The sequence below is a fragment of the Crocuta crocuta genome, unplaced genomic scaffold (genome assembly GCF_008692635.1).
Source record: "Crocuta crocuta isolate KB4526 unplaced genomic scaffold, BGI_CrCroc_1.0 scaffold64, whole genome shotgun sequence".
NCBI classification, from domain to species: Eukaryota; Metazoa; Chordata; class Mammalia; order Carnivora; family Hyaenidae; genus Crocuta; species Crocuta crocuta.
Window position 1 is genome coordinate 12,343,325 of NW_027530640.1, and position 21,839 is coordinate 12,365,163.

Sequence of the window (21,839 nt, forward strand, 5' to 3'; positions counted from 1 at the left end):
TTTAAATCTCTCTGACCTTGGGCCCCTGGCTCAGTCGGTTAAGCACCCGACTGTTGCTTTTGGCTCAGGTCATGATCTCACAGTTCAGGAACATTCCTTAGGATGCTCTCTCTCCCTCTGTCTCTGCCCCTCCCCCACTCGCACTCTCTCTGTCCCTCTCAAAAGAAATAAATGAATATTTTAAAAAAACTCTTTGTATTTGACTTAGAGGAATCCCACTAGCATTTGCCATTAAGCCTGTGAGCTCTGGAAAGATGTCATTCAACTTGCACAGCATGTAGAGAAGTTCATTTAATAGAGTTACTGAGCACTTCTGCGTGCCAGGCTCCAGCTTCCACAAATCCATGAGCTATTGGAGGCAGGCTTTCTCTTTTTGAGGAAGGCTTCTTTCCAGTCCTCGGGCAGCTCATCTTTACCCTTTTGGGCTGCATCTTTGCCGTGGCCCCTTTACCTTCTGACCAGCCTGAATTCTTTTGCCCAATGATTCTTTACAAAGGACTGCATCCCATCCCCATTTCCCATTTCAGGGAGCTCCAGTGGTTCCCTGTAGTTTTCATATTGAATCTATACTCTTCTTGGCCTTTGATAAAGATAATACCAAGAATAAAAGCCAGCAGTTTGGAGCATTTACTGCATGCCAGGCACCATGCTAAGGTTTCACGTGCATTATCTCATTTAATTCTCAACATGATGTTATAGTTATTAATGTTATCCCTATTTTTTTTTCCAGATGAGGAACTGATACACAGAGAGGTTGAGTAACTTGCTCAAGTCACATGACCAGTAAGTGATGGAGTCCAAATGCAACCCTGTCACTCCAGATCCAGATCCCATGTTCCTACCAGAAGATTCTATCTCCAAAGCTCTTCCACAATTTGCTCTGTCTCTACCTTATTCCTCACAACTCTACCATTTCCACAGTCCACTTAGGCTTGTCTTATGGTTATGCCTACTGTTCTCTGATTTTGTCTTTGCTTAGTTGTATAGCCATTCATTCATTCATTCATTCATTCACTCATTCAGCAAATTTTACTGAGCCCTTGCCCCAGGTGCTCATGACATCTGGATGACATGACCAAGACCCAGAATGTTCTCTTTTCAGCAAATCCTGCCTTTCAAGGCTCTGCTCCACACCCTTCCTTTCATGCATCCCAGCTTAGCCAATGCAGCTGGCATGGCCTCCCTCTCCATGAGTGTTGTGGGCACAGAAGGGCATGACAAAATAGTTGAGCATGTACTTTCACAGGGGCCTCCCATGTCTCCTGCGCTCTTGCTGTCCTATCAGGAGGCAGGTGCCCGGAGGACAAGGCAAGGGAACACCTCTCCTTTCGTATCTATTCCAGCGTTGAGTACACATTAGGCATCCAAGATATATTCTCTCATCCAATTGTTGAGTGAACAAATGGGATCCAGTGAAAATATGTTTTTAAAAATGGACTTGTGAAGGGGCACCTGGCTGGCCCAGCTGATAGAGCGTGTGACTCTTGATCTCAGGGTTGTGAGTCAAGCCCCACATTGGTGTACAGCCTACTTTAACAAGGAAAAAAGGTGAAATAAAATGGCCTTGTGAAAAATCATGAATCTGGATTCTTCTTTTGATCAAGAATTCACGTGAAGTTTACGATATTCTTATGAGATAGGTGTTATTAGCCCCACTTTACAGATTAGATTGAGGCTCAGAGAAAATGGGTAACTTACCCAAGTTCACAAGACAGATAAATCTCAGAACACAGGCTGCCAACCACTGCATCATGCTGCCTCTCCAATCCTTAGAAGATGGTTCTCCTGAATTCACAAGTGTGGAAAAGCCACTGTAGCTTAAGTGGCTAATGAACTTTTACAGAAAATGTGCTTTGTCAGAGTCTTCTACACGGATGTTCTTTTTTATTTCCAGGAATGTAAGGAAGCTCATTGCTGTTGTAAAGAAACTTGGTGACATACCAGCAACTTCTACCAGTGGCCCCCTGCTGAGTCCTGGGACTTGAGATCAAATCTAGAAAATAGCCACATAGGATGTGCTCCCTGGCCACCTCTCCAGTCCTGGTCCTTGGATGCTGCCAGCAACACCCTTGGGGTTTGTACCCACATGAGAGCACTTCTTCACCATGGAGGTGGAGGTGGGGGTGGGAGTGGGAAGTGTTCTGTTTGTCTTTTGATAGTGGCGCCCTCTCACTCCCGACCAACTCAGTAAAAGGGGAGTGGCCTTCCTTAGGGAGCCTGTCTCATCATCTCTTCCTCCCCAGCATAGCCCCTGCGTGTCCCAGCTAGCAGGAGAAGTTTTCTTCCCTTTTAAGGCAGTTATCCCTGCCTTATACTCCCATCCTCACCTAGCCCTGCCCTCATTAGAATCTCAGGGCATACGCTTGCCCCCTAAGGGCCTGGAAAATATTCCAGCCAAAAAGTCTTACTGTTGGAGTTTAGTTATGGACATACGGTCTCTGGTCTTCCCTCTGCATCAGTGTTCTCGGAAGGGTAGATTTTGCCCCCTCATGGTCCAAATATGATTTTGGGGTGTGCCTGAATGATCTGCAGTCCTCAGAGGCTAACAGGCAATGCTGTGTTCCCCTGCCAACCTCGAGGGGCACTGGACTCCCTCGGCATCCCTTCACATTATGCTGTTCGCACCCCTTCTTGGGTCTCTCTTTATCTTGCCCTTCCTTTCAGCAACCCTTTCCCAAACCACTGCTGCTTCTCCTTCCTCCCCATTCCCTTCTCTGTCTCAGTTCCCAGCACGTTTCCTTCCACTATATCCCTCAGACTTCACTCTGGCCCAACTCTTCCCCGGCCCTTGCCCACGTCCCGTTGGGGTTTCCTTCCTCAGCTCTGCCACACACTCCGGGTCTCGTTGCCCCTGCCCTGCCCCCAACATCTTCCTGCCCATTGATTTCTGCCCCTTGGAACCTGGGCTGATGTTTTCGATCTTTCTATGAGTACAACTCTTTCTGTCTGAAGCCATGATTCTTTTCTACCTTTCACAACTGTCTTTTTCCTCATTTATATGTATTTCTCTGAAAAATAAATGTTGGGGGGGGGTGTAGGTGGCTCAGTTGGTTAAGCGTCCTACTCTTGATTTTGGCTCAGGTCATGATCTTAATGGTTTGTGACTTCAAGCCCTACATCAGGCTCTGTGCTGACAGTGTGGAGCCTGCTTGGGATTCTCTCTGTTCCCCTCTCTCTCTGCCTTTCCCCACTGGTGTGTTCTCCCTCTCTCTCTCCAAAATAAATAAATAAACTTTAAAAATAAAAATAAGTGTATGAAAGTAAAAAAGTATCACTTAAACAAAAACAAAACTATCAAGTAAATAATAAACAGTACAGGTGGTACTTTGATATGAGACACATTACCCATGAAGTCCTGATCTTCATAGATCAATGACTCAATCAGCTAGGCATTGCCAAAAGGTGCTCACTAGAAACTGGTTATGAAAAAACTTTTTTTGTCTGTTAAACAAAATTCAGCTGAGGAAATTTAATTTTTTTAATGTATTTATTTATTTTTGAGGGGGGAGACAGAGGGAGCAGGGGAGGGGCAGAGAGAGAGGGAAACACAAAAGCTGAACCAGGCTCCAGGCTTTGAGCTGTCAGCACTGAGCCTCACATGGGGCTCAAAGTCATGAGCCATGAAATCATGATCTGAGCTGAAGCTGGATGCTCAACCAACTGAGCCACCCACGTGCCCTTCAACTGAAGAAATTGAAAAGTCTACCTGGCTTTATTACATGAGTCCTAAATCCGGTAGCATCCCATGTCCCAAACAGAGGGGAGTTCTACAAAATAGAAGGCTTTATAAAAAGGTGGTGGGACAAGGAAGTTATTGGCAAAAAAAAAAAAAGGAAAGGTTTATTTCACACCCGGTCATCTATCTTTAGAGGGGTGGAGTAGAGGACTTCCTATAATGCAGATTACCTCAATTTCCTTTGAGGGATGGCACACACCAGGTGACAGATTGCCTCATTGGTGCTGATGAGAAAATTCCTGTTTCTGGCAGAGGTTGAAACCGCAGTGAGTCTACGTTCTTAATCTCCCATTTTGTGATGTGGCCAAAGTGACACCATTTAGGGCCTATAGTTTTTCTCTTTACAGGTCTAAAATCCCACATAGTCTAGGACAATATACATGAAACCTCCATAACGATGCAGGGAATGATCCTAAAACTTAAATGGAACTCAATCAGCAAAAAGTGAAGTGATGAGATAAGCGGTGGTTCTCAAACCGGGACCTCCACAGGATGTGAAATTTTCATTTTGAAGCTGATGGTTTAAGCCAGTAGAGGTGTAGGCATATGGTTATAGCAAGCAAGAGAAGGGCACTGGAGAAAAATCCATTTCTAAAGTGACTAACAAATCTTTGCAAGTAGGACTTGCAGGTTTTTCCTCGACTTTGCTCTGGGAGTGTTTTGGTGATTTTCTTTTTCTGTTGGAATAGAAGAAGGCCTTACGACAGGCAGTCTGGGCCTGAATGAAAGAGGTCTTCCCACAGTCTGTAGCAAAGGCTGCACTGCTTGCTGTGAAGTTTATGGGGAAAAGTTACCAGAAAGCAATCCAGTTAGCCTTAGCACCGGTTCTCTCAGGTACAGTTCGGGAAATAATGCCCCGAAATAGGTGGGTCTAGACCGAGCAGACACCGACAGGAGTGGCCTACAACAAACCCTGCCAGAGCGGGATACAGCGGGGACCCAGGGCCGGCCTTCCAGGCAGCCGCACTAGCAGCGAGAGGATATCATCTGGAGTCTCAGCGAACTGATCCAACCAGAGAAGAGTGCCAGTTGGGAGTCTCAGGTCCAACCCAACTTGGAGGCGGGAGCCTGGGCGGGAACAGGGAGACCAGGCTCCTGCCTCCAGCCCCCACGGCGTAGACCGACCCGCAGCGCTCCAGTAGGCGCCCTGAGGCGCCCGGGAATCCAGGCGGCTGGGGGTGGGGGCTCGTGCCGTGACACCGCCCCTCGCCTCGCTCCGCCCCTCCTCGCGCGCGTTGCCAGGGTGATCAGGTGACTCGGTGCTCCCTGCGCTTGGGGCGGTCGTGACGTCAGGCGCGCCGCTGCTTCTCTCTCGCTCCGCGGCAGGTGCGGTGTATCCGGTGCGGTCTCATCTGGTCGGCCTAAGTCCGGAACAAACCAGTGCCCTACCGGTTCGAAAAGAGGAGAGGTGAGACGCGGCGGCCGCAGGCCCGGCCAGGCTGGGACTAGGGAGCGGGTGAGGGGCAGGCGGGGCCCTTAAGGGGTTTGGCGCGCCCCCGAGCTCCCCGAAGAGCGCCCCGAGAGCGGCGGGCACCGGGCGAGGTGGACCGACTCAGGATGGGGTATGCGTAGCGCCCGGGGAGGGGCTGGAAACCGGCCCAAGCCCACCCAGGAGCCCGCGGCTGTTCATCGGGTTCTCGGGCGCTGAGCCGCTAGTGGAGGCTGGGAGGGTGGAGATCCTGCGCCGCCCGCCCGGCTTCTGGGCGGTGAACTAAAGGGGGCTCAGCATTTCAAACGGGCCGACCGATGCCGGGAGTCAGCGTGTTAGGAGCGGGTCTCGCCACACCCCGTCCCGGGGGACTTTTGCTAGAAGCTTTCGCAAGTCTCCGCCTTGGGCAGCGATTTCTGAGGAGCTGGCGGGGTGGGGGGGGTGTGAGGCGGGGGGCCTCTCNGCTGATTCTTGAGACGGGGGTGAATTGGGATCTCAGTGGATCTGCTGGGGTAGGTGAAATCTGAGCAGTCCTGAGGGGTGGGGACTAATCTCCCCGCAGCGGTTGGGGGCTGGTGGAAGCTGAGAGTGGGAAAGAGGACCTCTGGGGAAGGGAGGGTGGAGAAGGGGACGTCTGCGGAAGGAGACCATGAACCTTGAGCTGGAGATAAAGGAAAGACGACTGTTGAGTGCCTGGACCGAGAGTGCTAGGGCTGTTTTGAGGGGTTGGGGGGGAAAGTCTGGAGTCTTAGGTTAGGATTGGTTAGGAAAAATTCTTGAGTGCTCAGCTGAGGGTTTGTGTGCTGTGCGGAGACACTGAGGAAGCTGTTGCGGTAGCCTGGAAAAGAGGTGACTACACGTAGAACTCTGATGCATCGGATGCTAGGACCCCTGCTAATGAAATATTTATAACGGGTGAGGACGCAAGCACCCAGGTGCCTACACCCGAACCCTTGTTAGCAGATTAAAAAATCCTCAAAGAGAAGGGAAACACCCAACTGCAGTTCATTTTTAAAAAATTCTCTGTTTCTCTTTTTTAAAATAACCTCTACACCCAAAGTGGGGCTATAGTTTACAACCCCGAGGTCAAGAGTCACTGGCTTTACTGACTGATCTAGCCAGCTGCCACTCTTGTTTTTTTTAGACCAGATTTAACGTCTATATGTGAGATTGGCCCTCTCATTAAGCCTGGAGGTTGTATTGTCCACAACACTTGGCCTTCAGAGATTTCAGAGTATCTTACAAAGGCCTTTGATCCCCAAAGTGAAATCCAAACCCCAAGTGATTGGTAGGAGGAGAGCTAATGGGGGAAAATTATTACGGGATAATCAGTGCCCAAAACATGAAAATGGAGCATTGGGGAAACTGAAAGCCCCATGCTCTTTATTAATTGCAGAGCTAAGAGTTCCCCTTTCATGTTTATTTCAACTTGTGGGCTTCTCATCCTAAGGCTGTTTAAGTGTCAGTTGGACATTTGTCTTAATTTCCTGAGAAACCAGAAGTTTTGATTATCGAAAAGGAATGATTGGGTGACTTACGGTTTTTTCCAGCTCTGAAATTTACTGATTCTCTGACGGTGCGCTTGCGCGCGCGCACACAGCACTGCTATCCTTTATTTTTATTTAAGTTTATTATTTTGAGAGAGTACACACACAAGCAGGAGAGGGGCAGAGAGGGAGAGAGAGAATCCCAAGCTGGCAGTGCAGAGTCGGACATGAGTCTCAAACCCACAAACCATGAGCTAGTGCTCTGAGCCAAAATCAGGAGTCCGGGCCCTAAGTGACTGAGCCACCCAGGTGCCCCATTTTGTATGAAACCGTAGCAATTTATGTTTTCTGGAAGGAAATGAAATTGCTAAACCTTGCCACCAGTTGTTTTGTGTATGTTTGCTGCAGAAAATAGAACTGGATGTCCAGGGATCCCATACCATGAAGGGTGGTTTCGGGAACTGCAGAGAACTTGGGAAGGTGGCCGCAGCTGGTTTGTGTATAAATGTAGAAACCAGCACAGCACTCAAGGGAGGGCAAATTCAGAGTGGTGGCACCTGGGGAAAATAAACTTCAGATCAGTGACTTCATTCTCTATAAAGGAAGTCTTAAGCTAGGTCACCTGAGCAATGACTGTTTGTCACGCATTACTACCTACTGAAGAGTTTTGCCTTGTAATATAACAAGTGGTAGGGCTTGTTATGATAGGGATTTTTGAAGATCTTTACAGGAGTCGATAATATTAAGAATCTCTGGAGGTTAGATTTCTTGGCCACATTTTTAAACAGTTGTTAACTGTTTTCTAAATCTCTTTAGAAGTATTTGAACCAGCCACCTAATCATGCTGCCTTTGGAAAGAAACAGCCCATCCCCAACCCCCAAACATTATAACTATGTGCTGTCAGGGCCGTTAAGTAGGCCAAGAGTTTTGGGAAATTTTCCACTTTCATTCACCCATACCACCCCCACAAGTTTTCCCATTGGTTAAGAATAGGACTTCATTGTCAGGGAAAAAAAAATGTTCATGTATTTCCCTAAACATAAGCTATGATAGCTCCCAGGGCTGGGTGGTGTTGTGTTGAAGAACAGGAATCCTCTCCCTTAAAGGGCTCTCAGTCAAAGTAAGAAGCAAGGCTAGGTTATAGGCCAGAGACTGAGCCAAGGGGAATTCTCGGCCCTCTGTCTTTGTCACCCAAGGCCCTGGGCAGGGCCCTCCTTTCTTGGGATAGAAATGTTCCTCGACCTTGAAACGAGATAATGATTAGTACTCCCTTCCCAGAGGTACCAAGGAGAATTAATCAGAGGCTTACATGAAATTTGAGCTTCTCCAAAGCGGAATTTTGTTTTCTCCACAAGACGAGAGGCTAAGGGAAGTCTCCCCAAACTGTTCTCAAGCTCCCTTATTTATTAGGCATATGTTATAGGGAAAACATTGCACAATATGTCAGTGGCTCCATGCCAGTAAGAACTTATAGAAAGCATGCAAAAAAGCAAAACAACAAAACACACACACACACACACACAAACAAGGGATTCCCAAGACTACAAAAAGAGATCGTTCATAGATCACATGGGCTAAGGAATTCATGAGCACAGGCAGGATCCAACCCCTAAATATGCATTAACTAGATGCTAGTCAGATGTTCTCTGCAGGGCCAGAAAGCAGTGTAATACGTTTCCTATAATCTCCTTAACCAGGACATAGCTACTTGATTTCCTCCATATCCTCCTTGTTTTCTTTGAAGAATCTTATTCATGGGAATTGAGGAGGGCAATCCATCTTCATTCATGACATCTTGAGGAAGCGACTACAGTGTAGATCATTCAGAGGGCTTAGCCAAGTTTTGAGAAACCACAGCTAGATATGCTAAAAAGCAGTTTTTTGGGGTTTGGCCCTGTGACACGGCACATTACTTCGGTCACATCGAGCTTCTTACATTGTCCCCAGGTGACATCATTTGCCTTCGTCGCTTATGGGCATGGTCTCCCCTGTTTTCCAGGATGAGGTGTATCCGAAGTCCGGACAAGTTCACTTTCCTTTCCTGAACAGGTCGATTCTGCCACCTGAAAATCTTCCCCTCAAGGCTATCACTATCACCTCTGGGTCACTGATTTCGAGTCCGGCTTATTACGTTGGGGTCACCAGTTGTAGGGTCTGCTTTTGGCTTTGTCCAGCAAAGCCAAGGATGGCAGAAAGGATTACTCAAGATTCCACAAGTCAAGAGGTGAGAGGGAGACTAAGGGAAGTCTCCCCCAGCTGCTCTTCCTGAAAATTGTAATTCTTGGATGAACAGTATATTTTGAGATTAGTGAAATAAAAAAGAGATGGACATTCTAAATTTCTGCCAAAGCCTCATTCAAACCATAAGGTGTTTTTATTTTTTATTTCCTGGGGTATTTGGGCTTATCAATAAGCCTGTAATCAAGATCTGGAGGACTGAGGGTAAACTGCATGTTTGTGTTTGATAAGGAAATGATTTCAGGAGGTTCCCCACTCTTTTCTGCTTCCCTTAGAGTGCCTGGAATAAACTGGGCGTGGAGCTTTTTCTATCCAATATCCTTTCAACTCTCAAGGAGTTAGTTATTAAGGTCATCAGAGGTAAAAGTGGGTAATAATACTCCCGAAACTAAATGAGTGAAATAGTCATCTGTTAAAATTCCCGTGTTCTGTCAGTGTCAGTCCATCGGTCCTGCTACTCAGTCAGATACTCACATGCTTGCTGATGTGCCCAGGGACTGTATAGAACTACGGTACCCATCTTGTAGACTTCTGGCATTTGTTGACTAGGCATGGTATTCACATGAGGGAAATTCTGACCGGAGAGGCTTCTTGTTTTTCTCAGGCATCGCCGAGTTACAGCGCTTGGCCAAGGCTACTAATTGGCTTGGCTATAAAGTGGGAGTCAGCAATTAAACAGCAGCATAGAAGCAAGGGGATTGGGCATGAGTTGACCTTCCAGCCAAAAAAGGCTCACACCACTTGGTGCACTATTTACAAAGGACTCTTCAAAAGGAAATGAACTCGGAATGACTTCTTGTGTAGTTTTTAGGAGACGTAGGTGGAATGTTGGTATTGATGTAGGCCTCCGAGCCAGAGTTAGGAAACTGGATGGATCCTCACCTCTAAAGCAAGGAAGACAAATAGTTTGCATCTAGTCTCTATGGACAGCAAGCCTGTGGTATGGTTTTGTCAAAAACAAGGGATTTATATTTCTGTGAACCCTTTCAATTAAATGGTTTAAGGGAGTGTTGGCAGTCAAGGTGGGAAGAGAGTCTGGGCTCTTTGAATTTACTCCGTGGGGAATAATGCTGTGTTCATAGTGCCTATCATTAGCTCTCCAACTTACGCTAAAGAATCATTAGTCCCCAGAGAGTTGTTCCAAAAAATACATCGTTACTGAAAACTTTCAGACGTACCCTGTGCAAAGAAAAATAGGGATGGGGAACAATTAACTGCGAAGTTATTTGGGAAGAAGACGACCTGGGAAGAAGTGCTAGATTTCTGCCACTTGAAATTGTTGATGCTGTCTGGAGCACTTTACCAGTCAGCTGTCAGTGTCAGGACCTGGGACAGGATCACTGACGGAACATATGTCAGGTCACAACTTCAAGATCACCAGTTGCACGAGTGAGCCAGCCAGGCGCCCTGTCCTTATCTGGACTATTGTAAACAATGCTGCAGTAAACATAGGGCCCCATATATCTTTTCAAGTTAGTTTTGTTTGGTTTGGTTTGGTTTTCTTTGGGTAAATACGCAATTGTGGAATTACTGGATCATATGGTAATTCTATTTTTACCTTGAGGAAACTCCGTACTGTTTCTCACAGTGGCTGTACCAGTTTACATTCCCACCAACAGTGTACAAGGGCTCCTTTTCACATCCTCACCACCACTTCTTGTTACTTGTTTGATTATAGCCATTCTGATGGGTGTAAGGTGCTATCTCTTTGTGGTTTTGATTTGCTTTTCCCTGATAATTAGTGACGTTGAGCATCTTTTTTTTTTTTCTGTGTCTGTTGACTATCTGTATGTCATCTTTGGAAAAATGTCTGTTGAGATCCTCTGCCCATTTTTTTAAATTGGATTTGTTTTTCTGTGTTGAGTTGTATAAGATTGATCTATAGATTTTAAAGATCTATATATTTTAAAGTTCTTTGTATTTTGGATATTAACCCCTTATCAAATCAATCATTTGTAAATATCTTCTCCCACTCAGTAGGTTTTGTTGATGGTTTCTTTTGCTATGCAAAAGCTTTTTATTTTGGTGTGGTCCCAATTGCTTTTGTTTCCCTTGCCTGAGGAGACATCTATAAAAATATTTCTATGACCAATGTCTACGAAATTACTGCCTTAAAAAAAAAAAATAAAAAATTTAGGGAAACCTGTGTAGCTCAGTAGGTGAAGCGTCCCAACTTTAGCTCAGGTCATGATCTCAGTTTGTGAGTTCAAGCCCAGCATCTGGCTCTGTACTGACATCTCAGAGCCTGGAGCCTGCTTCCAGTTCTGTCTCTCCCTCTCTCTCTGCCCCTCCCCCACTCATGCTCTGTCTCTTTCTCTGTCTCTCAAAAGTATCCGTTAAAAAAATTATTGCCTATGTTTTCTTTTAGTTTTATGGTTTCTGCTCTCACATTTAAGTGTGTAATCTAGTTGGAGTATTTTTGTGTGTGGTTAGAGAGTGGTCCAGTTTCATTCTTTTGGCAGCTGTCTGGTTTCCCCAGCACCATTTGTTGCAGAGACTGTCTTTTCCCCATTGTATATTCTTGCTTCCTTTGTTGTAGATTAATTGACCATATAAACGTTTGTTTCTGGGCGGATGCAGTTGTTGTTGTTTTTTTTTGTTTGTTTTTAACTCATCAGTACCCTATAGTACTTTGAGCCCCTTGTCTTCCTCCTATACAGTAGCTCTTTGTGGATGTTAGTGACAGAAATCTTGGAGTTACCTAGCATTTGTTTTTTCTAGTCTTTGTTGGCCTTGATGCCTATGGCTCTAAAGTTCTGAAGGTGAAAAAAGGAGGGAAGAGACCTTGCTGCCTTGGCATGGTAAGGTCTGGGAGAGTAGCCCACATGGGCACATGGCATCAGTGGTTCTTGCTGGTGGGAAGGGAGATTCCCTCCTGCCCATTAAGAGGCACCCCACAGTGCTGACTGGGCTGCTGCTTTTCTTAGAGGGTCAGGAGAGCGCACTAATGGCAGAGCAAAGCCCTGGCTGGCCTGGTAGCTGGCAGGAACCCGGAGTGCTTAGTTAAATTGCCAGCACATTAAGCTGTAGGGGCCTCTTTCTGAGCTGTCAGGATTTCAGGTTTCCCACAAAGCCTAATCTAATGCTCTGGGAGGGGGCAGGGGAGCCAGTCTTTCAGGGGCTGTGCTGGTGGGGGACCTGGCCTGGGAAGTGGCCTTGTCAGGCTTGTTGAGAGGGATGGACCTGTCCCTTTCTAGTGTGTCCTCTCAACTTGGCAGGGGGCAGAGCTGGGCTCTTTTCCCTCTCTCCCGCTCTAACCTATTCTTTCATGTCCCCAACTCACTTTCTGTGTTAATAGCTTTTTTCCCCCTTTTTCTGTCCCTTCTGTTCCCTGCTGCTTTCTCTATCCATGCTCCCTCTAGCTGGGCCTCATTTTCTCTCCATTGTCACTTTGAGGGCTGGCTATTTGAAGTTCCGGGAGTTACAATGCTGTCCCATATGTCCCAGTGACTAGATTTAATTCAGAGGTCCCCAACCTTTTTTTCTGAGGAGGAGCCAACCTTCACTTCCCCACTGGCTTTCAGATAGCATCTTAGCTCGGTTACTGACCAGAGTCCCTGAGCTGAGTGGTTGGATGAGGCCGGAGGTGTCTTCCCCCACTTGGGAGTCCCGGTGGTGTGGAGAGGGAGTCGTGGTCAGGATTTGCTGGTATTGTTGGGAGCTGTCAGACGAGCTGAGGGCCACCCCGGGGAGTCCTTCCGGAAGCTGAAGGCAGAAGTGAGTTCTGCTTCCAGGCAGACCTGTGGTTTCTGCAGAGGATCTTGCACGATGCATAAAGGCTAAAAAAGGAGCCTTTGGTGAGGCAATCCTCGAAGCCATGAGACCATTTGCAACTGTGGATTCTGTTCTGGAGCTGTGGTTTTTCAGGTGGCGACCGGAACAGTGTTTTCTCAGTGGCAGTTAGATGGTTGTTGGAAGCATGGCTTTCCATTTAGTGAGTTAGGAAATGGGTTATCTTCTCCTAAAAACCATGTGGCAGACTTTACCCAAAGATGATCAGCAGGGATTTTAACTTGCATTGTTAAATATTTGTAGAAATTACATATAACAAAAAAGTACAGCTGAATGAATAATTATATCCATTAATATAACTGCAATGTGTTCAAGTTGAGAAATAGACTTTATTTTTAAACCCATTTTTAAATGGGATAATAGAATGTGTTGTGTGGCAATTCGCTTTTTTGAGTATGTTGGCGCTTTTCCATGTCAGCACGTGTAATCCTGCCTCATTCTTAAGAGTCAAATAGTGATGGCATGGTTTGGAAGTGCTGTGGTTTAGTTAACTGTTCCCATATCGGTAGGCCTTGGGGATGTTATACATTGTGTGCACACGTGTGTGTGTGTGTGTGTGTGTGTGTGTGTGAGAGAGAGAGAGAGAGAGATGTGTTATAGCTATCATAAATACATGCCGTAATAGCTGTGAGAGGGTATGAAATTGTGTGTATACAAAAAAAAATTTTCCCCCTGGAAAAAACAGTATGAAATTGTGTGTATACAAAAAAAATTTTTCCCCCTGGAAAAAACAGTATATGTCTGTAAGATGAATTCCTAAATAAATTCCTAAAGGTAGAATTGCTGGTTCGAAGAATAGGGTGTTTTTATTAAAGGTTTCACTTAAAAACATGCCTTTATTGCAGAATATGTAAGAAATCAGAATGGTCACTATTTAAAAAGAAAGGATGCTTCCTCCAAACATTAGGGAGGAATGGTACATCAATGCATAAGTAGCTGAGGTAGGCTATTTTAGTTGTTGATAGATATTTTCACCTAGCAATTATTTTTTTAAGGGCCATTTAATAAACGTTGATGTTAGATTTTATAGAGCAACAAGTTTGGATCCAGTCAGAGGTTCTTTATAGAAAGCTTGATACAGTAAATTTTACCGGATGGTAAGTCACCCTCTGTTGAAGGAACTTCTCTGGGTTTTCTCCAAGTCTCCCAGGCTGGCTGAATGCTAAAATATGCATACCAAGTTTAATGCTGGAGGGAAGTGAGATTGATTGGCTGTAATATTTTCAAATAATGTTGATAATTATATAAGATCCATATAAATATCTACATAGTAATGTGGATAATTAAGATGGGGATCACTTTTCAGACTTGACTACTAATTTAATGTGTCAGGATAAGTTGAATATGCTTACATCTTTGTGTTATCTTAATGTTGGGGATGGTGGCTCAAAGCAATTACCAGAATGGCATTACCAAACCATGTTATTAAAAAGTTTGTGGGATTTTCGGTTCCTGTGTAGTTTATGTTTTTATGTCAAATATTCTTTGTGAGAAAGGAAAATAAGATGCTGTTTGAAGCTCTTCATTACTCTAGGACAGGGCCTCCAGAGGTAGATGATCTGTTACTTTTTTGCCTTTCATTTTGATGCCCTGTTCCATGAAAGGTGCCATTTCTGAGACAAGTGTCACTGTGTCCTCCACAAAGAGGCCGCAAGCCAGAATGGTGACAAAACATGCTCTGATATTTATTCATTGATTATATGAGGACAGCTCAGGGCCTGGTAGAACTCTCTGGCAAAGAAAAGATCCTGAGTGAGGTAGGGGATGGCTAATAATATTTGGGAAGTTGACACCAGAATCAGTATTTGGACACTGATGGAGTAACATTATAGGTTATATTCTTCCAACCTGCCCCCCAAAGAAAATCAACTTAGGAAGTGGTAGCACAGCAAAATGCGTTGGAAATGGTGAGCAAGTTATAAAATCAGAGATCTTGCCCATGCTGTGGTAATTAACTCTCACCAGTCTCCCGGAGTTGCTCTGTCATAGGGAGTGTCACTCCCTGTCTTTAAAAGATAAACCCCCTGCTGTTGCTCGTCCCCAGGCTCCTGTGTAAAGTTGTCTGTGGCAGGAGTAGATTCTTTCTAGGTGAAGGCCCATGGTGCCGGAATGCCTGTCCTGTGGTCTGGGCTCTGGGTTTCGGAGTTGAGGCCGTTCGTTGCTTCTCATCTATGCTCGCTGCCCAGTAACTTTGTATGTGACACAGCTTCCCGAACTGGTGGGGCCATTCAGGTACTCTTCTTGCACTTGTTTCGGTAAAATTGCGGAACTCGTTAAGGTGACTGCCCAAAGGGAGTTTTTTCTCGTCTTTATAGCCAAACCGTCCTCACTATACCCTAGAAATTTGGAGAACTTCCAACATTTTCCATCTGATGCAATAACAGACAAATGGAAACAGTCATTTTACTTTTATTGTTAGCAGTACCAAAGGGCAAGAGCAAGCCAGCCAGGACTTTTTTTTGTCTCCTATCCCCGGTACTGGGATGTCCTGTCCTTAATATTATGGAATGTTTATTGTTGCATAAACAAGTGATTAGGTTTGCCAATAGTACGAGACAAGCAAACAGGAATAAAGTTGTGTGAATCCTTTTTATAAGCGGTAATAACTGTAGAAAAGGAAGCTGCGGTGATCCTGAAGGTCTATTCTTAGCAAGGCTGTTTGTGAGCTGACCCTTTGGCCTCACCCCGTCCTGACTGCTTTGACCATAATGAACCCATTCAACTCCTCCAGTGTGCTCAGGTCTTTCTCACAGGTGACTGTCTCTGACCACACAGTGAAGGCTGAGTAGTAAGGGATTTCTGTTGATGCTTAACTCTCAATGTGATAATCACTTCCTCTCAGAAGCTTTCTCTGACTTCCAGGACCTGTTGGCTCTCCTTGGAGCTTGCTGTGCTAAGTGCTTCCTCCCTCTCAGCTTGGTTTTCTAATTGCTGACATTAACGTCTGTCTGCCTCTCTCACTAGCCCCGATGGAGGGTCTTGCTTACCATTCTGTCTGTAGTACCTGAAACCGCTGGTGCTGGGTCACGGTGGGTGCTTCTGGAAGTATTTGTGGAATGAACAAATGACTGTGAATGGAATAAACCAACACGCCAATGCTAACACTAAAACTAAGCCCAATGGGATAGGGCGGCATAAAACCAGTAATTCTAAAGCTTTTTTTAGCCCAACAAACCATACCCAAAATTATGGGTATGAGAATCAAGAAAAACTGAGGGACCTAGAATATAAATAATCTGTTTACAAAGATCTTGTTCAAAGGCCAGCTAATCAAGCAGTTAGAAAAAGACACAGCGGAGGATGTTAGAGTAAGATCTGCTCTCATGCTTTTAAGCTTTAAGACAGTTTTATAAATTCTTTTTTTTTTTTTAATTTTTTTTTTTATTTCTAGGAGAGAGAGGGAGAGAGAACGTGCAGGGAAGGGGCAGAGAGAGAGGGAGGGACAGACTCTGAAACACGCTCCAGGCTCTGAGCTGGCAGTCAGCACAGAGCCCGACGCGGGGCTCGAACCCGCGAACCGCGAGATCATGACCTAAGCGAAAGTCGGACGCTTAACCGACTAAGCCACCCAGGCGCCCCAACAGTTTTATAAATTCTTTTTTTTTTTTTAATTTTTTTTTTTATTTCTAGGAGAGAGAGAGAGAGAGAACGTGCAGGGAAGGGTCAGAGAGAGAGGGAGTGACAGACTCTGAAACACGCTCCAGGCTCTGAGCTGGCAGTCAGCACAGAGCCCGACGCGGGGCTCGAACCCACGAACCGCGAGATCATGACCTAAGCGAAAGTCGGACGCTTAACCGACTAAGCCACCCAGGCGCCCCAACAGTTTTATAAATTCTGAAGGAGGATGTGTGAGAATGGAAGGATAAGGTTGTCTTCTAGCTTTGGTGATAAGACTAGTTTCAAGGTAGGAGAAGTCTGTGCAGGTAAGAAACTCCCCCACCCCTTCCCCCTGTGTCTGGTACTCAGCCAAGTGACTGCTTAGCTTGAAGCAGAAAGAAAACATTTAAAGAACTTAAGGACCTGAAGTGTCCTGTGCAAAATAGTTATAATTACAGAAATTACTGTAAAAACTAGTGAAGAGCAGATAGAAAATAGGTTACCAACAAGGGTTAGATGAGTGGTAGGAAGGGGTATTGGTGTCCTGGAAGTAGATAGATAGGAGCCCTACAGAGGCATTCTAGCGGTTAAGGAAAAGATGAACAGCATGAAAATATCAGAAAGCACTAAGAAAACTTTTTATCCCCCAGCTATGTAAGTTCGCTTATTGAAACTTTCAGAAATACAAAAGAATATAAGTAACAATTGTCCGTTATTCAAGCGCCCAGGGAAAACCACTATAAATGGTTTTTTTTCCTTTTAGCCAAATTTTGTCTGTCTGCTGTTACTATACAACTTAAAGTGTGAGAATTTTAATGTACAACCCAATGGGTTTTTGTAGTATTCATGTAAACATGACTCAGCCCAAGATGTAGAACATTTCTGTCATTCCAGAAGGCTCCCTTTGTGCCTCTTCCAGTCAATATCCATAGATTCCTTTTGGCTGTTCTCAAACCTCATATACATGGAATCCTACAGTGTGAAGTCTGTTGAATCTGGCTCCTTTTACTCATCATCATCTGTGAGATTCATCCACACTGTTGCATGTAGTAATTGTTTTTTTTGTTTGTTTGTTTTTCTGGACAGTTTTCTGTTGTATATACCACAAGCTATCTGTTCTGTTGAACATTTGGACAGTTCCCACTGTTGGGGCTATTATAAATAAAACTGCTTTGAATGTTCTTACAGACTCACTTCACTTTAATCTACATCTGAGAGCAGAGTTACTGGGTCATAAGGTAAATACTGCCAAAGACATAAACAGGTTACATACTTGTAAGAGCTTGATTGTTGTAGCATTTTTATATAGGCCAGTGATACAGTGTGAATTATTTTTTGTTTATAAGGATGGGGATCAAGGTTCTTTTTTTTTCTCCTCCATAAGAATAGTTAGCACTTTTTATTGGAAAGACTAATTTTTACTTTTTGAATTGCAGTGATGCCTTTCTGTACGGTCAGGTGACTACTGTATGGGTCTGTTGTAGCCCTCTTCATTCTGTACATTAACCTATTTATGATTATTTGTTTTAAAGAAAATGGGATCGCGCTGAATACATAGCTTTAAAAAGTTTTTACACTTAATACTATGTCATGCTTCAAAAACAAAGACGCAAAAGAACTAGATAACACAGTATCTATAGTTTATTTATAAATTATATTTATAGTACCATAGTTCACTTAAGTCTTTTATTTAATTTAACTTTTCTCTTTCTCTTATGTTTTGCTCTTTTTACGTCGTAGGCTTTCCTCAAATGTCTGATAGTTTTTGTCCATTTGTGTATAAGACAGTAAAAAGCCAGTTAGAAGTTTTGTGTCCATGGGCTTTGCTGCAGGGTGACTGGGTGAGTCATTTCTTGGAGTCTCCTCAAATACTGATAGCAGTAATATTTTTTCCATTGGGGCTGTTAGTTTTTCCAGAGGAAAATTCTTTACTGTATTCTCTTCAGGGTCAATGCCAGGCTACCTACCATCTTGTAATTAAAAGAATAATAATAACAACTTTGAAAAATACTGTTCTTTCCCATGTATCTACTTTGTTTGAGGTCTTAATTCACAGGACCTCTTTCTGAAAGCATAGTTCTTGCTCTCATTGTATGGCTGAATGCTAATCATGGGACTTGGAGCATGTCATGAATGGGATCGCCGCAGAGCAGTATTCAGTGCAGTCTATTAATGGATCTTGGCTGCTGCTTGATTTGAGCTCATTTGAGGCCCTAACTTGTCTTTAATAGTACAATTTCCAGTTTACATTTGACCCTTGGTGTAACACACTCTGGTATAATAGGGCTTTCATTTCACCTGACCAAATATGTAAAGGGAAGATGTTCATGGTGCAGAGTTCAGCATTGTACCTTAAATGGAAAGCTCATTTGTGTTCTGATTATATTAAGTGGTTTCTACTAGACTGTGTCAGTGTTAGGTAATTTTTTTTTTTTTTTTTTTTTTTTTTTTTTTTTTTTTTTTTACTTTAGTTGGCTTCTGTACAAACTGGGGATTCCCAATTGATTCCCACTAGGCAAAGTTGTGCTTTTCAAATGCCAACCCCAGGATCTTTGATCTCCGCACAGATGCTGTTTCTGTGGCTTTCCCTCTTCTCTTACTGGAATTTTTTTTAACTTAGAAGAAAATGAAGATAGATCCAGATTTTTATCCCTTTAAGATGACTGTGTGTCTTCAGGGCACAGGGACAGAAGGAGGGGGCATGGTAGCTGGAGCGCCTGCGTGGTGTATGCTCTTTGAATGCCTCTTAGGATTTCCCCCCTAGACATGAAGTGATTGCTCAGGTAGAAGGAGAAAGGTACATACCAGAAATGAGGGAGAAACAGGACAGAGGGAGGAGAGAGGACATATACATTTGTGAGGGTTCCAGGAAGAGAACAGCATGAAGATAATGGGGATAGATGCAAGTAGAAAGATCAAGATGAGTCATGAAACGTTGAGGTCTAAAGCTGTAATCATTTTATAAATGCTTTGTTCTTTTTTTCCTTCTCTTGGGTCACTGTTCTCAGAACAATGTCTGCAGAGTTTGGTCCAGACTTTGCTTGAGTGAGAATGACTATTACTACAGGTCTTGTTGGACTAATCAAGATAAAATACTGTTTTGATGGAATTAGGTTGGTCCAGAGGAGCCCCCACTTCCCATACGCTGAATTTTTGGAAAGCATCGTTATGATGACTTTTCTTCTTCTGTGACTTAAAAAGTAAATAATGGAATGGCCTTTGGGGGAAAGGGTCAATGAGACAGAGTTTTATTGCGAACCAGCGCTCATTAGGTTTTCCACAGCCGCCTTGGTAGGAAGAGGAAATGCAGAAGCAGTCTGCACTTACATGTGCCCAAATTCATATGATTATTGCAGTGGTCGTCACCATGAGCCTTTACATTAGGATAAGGCGACAGCCATTCCCAGGTCAGAGTGTGATGCCATGTTGGCAGCGAGCAGAGAAGGCAAAGAACTCTAGCTTTTTTCTGAATCCCTGTTAGGCCCCTGGAAAAATAAGAGTCTCTAAAATGAGGGACGGAATGCAGATGTCAAAGTAGAGACCCTCGAGCCATTCTGATTCCATATTATGAAGTTTGAATTTATAATCACTTCCTTCAGGTGACCCTCTCACCTCATCCTGCTGGGTTTAAGCCCCTACTCCTGTCTAGCTGTCCATTAACCACTTTTTCTAAAAATCACTATCCTTAATGTTTTTCTTTTTAACCTGTTGCCCAAGGCATAGGTTTGAGTCTTATTTATTTCTGTACCCCACTACTCAGCACAGTGCCAGGCAGTCAGAACTGTACAACTGTATGCTTTCTTGAATGTCACTCAGAGGAGTTCATTAGCCTACTCTACTATCGGTTCCTAGAACTAGGAGTTCTTTGGAGGTATAAAAGGTTAGGGTAGGTTTCAGCCTAGTTTATTTATAAACTGTTATAAAGTCCTCTGGATTCCTTTTTTTTTTTTTTTTTTTTTTCCTGCTCTGCTTTTCTGAAGTGCCTGCTTCATCTTAGGGCTAGCTTCCTCAGGGCTGCGGATTGGCTGTCAGCAATTCTGTAGATCATATCCTTGCCAGACTTAGTGTGTGCCTGAGTTAGGGAAAAAGGGAGGTTGGGAATATGTTAGGAGAGCCCCAAGCCTTTAATTTTCAAACCACTTCAGAACTGATCCCAGTGGCCGAGGGATGCCATGCGTGATTGACTTAGTTCTGGATTCCTTGAACCAGTCTCAATGAAAACGGGGAAAGTGTGACCTGGATTGGCTTAGTAACCCTGGGCTCACCCTGGAGCTGGTAAGGAAGCAAGAATGGACGGATACCTGACTGGAAATCTGACCACTATTATGTAGGGGGATGTGATTGTGTGGGCACCCTGCAAAGTCCACTGTTAATTTAATCCAGTTTTTCTAGAGAACCTTGATAGTTATTTTGTTCTTTGCATACATGTAGAGTCCTTTACAAATTTATTGATTGCATGTTATGAAGAATTAATAGTGAAATTATTAAATTCTGAGTGTGGGAGTCTTCCTTCTATTAACTTACTGTTTAATTGGGGATAGAAGACCTCTGAATAGGTGAAAAGTTAAATATCAATATTGCAGGTGGGTAACAGTGCAGGGCAGTAAGAGGACAGATAGCACGTTCATCCAGAATATGTACTTTGCATTCTCCAGTGATGCTTTCAGTCTGAAGTGCTTCGAATGTCAGGCACTGCAAGGGTTGCAGAGATGATGGGCAGGAGATGCTGGCCCACCAGACATGAAGCCCAGTGAAGAGAATGGTTAACAAGTCTTTGGGGGTTGGGAAGCAATGGCCTCTTTCACAGAAGCAAACCTATAGGAACCTGTACACACAAATGTGGGGGTTCCTGGTGAGCCCACCAGAGTCCTGGGAGCCTTGATGGTCTGAGGAAATGCTCGGCATCCTGTGTAGAGAGCTCTGCCCTGAGTCCACCGAGGCCTGGGCACATAGCTCAGCTGCTGAGAGCCGTGGGTCTTTGGTGGGTCACTGCCACAGTTCTCCTTGTGAGAAGAGCCAGGGTGGCCCAACCCTGTTTATTTTGGAGGATTTCTAGTGCTCGTTCCGCCTCCACTGGTCTGACCCAGGATTAGGGCTTGTTAGACTTTCTGCCTTCTTCCTTAGAGCTATGCAGCCACGTGTGGACACTTCAGAGAATTAAAAAAAAAAAAATCCTGTTCTTGTATTAGGCATTCTGCTAACTCCAGGGTCATGGGGATGATCTAAAGGTGACCTGATCACTGCTGTCACAGCCTGTGTCTAGTGAGGAAGGCAGGCAGAAGGCATATAACCAGGCACATAAAATATTTGTCAATTGTGGGAATGGTAAGAAAAAAACAATGGGTCAAACTGAAGATTTACAAGAGGTTTGAGATCCCATTGAGGGGTTTTGTAAATTAACTCTTGGGTTGAAGCTTTTTTCCTAATGATTTCCACAGATTAGATGAGAATAATATTTGTTGTTTGTCTTTTAGGTACATTCTGCAGGTCCCTGATGAACCCAGGGAACCCTCCACCGTATCCGGGCCCTGGTCCGACGGCCCCGTACCCACCTTATCC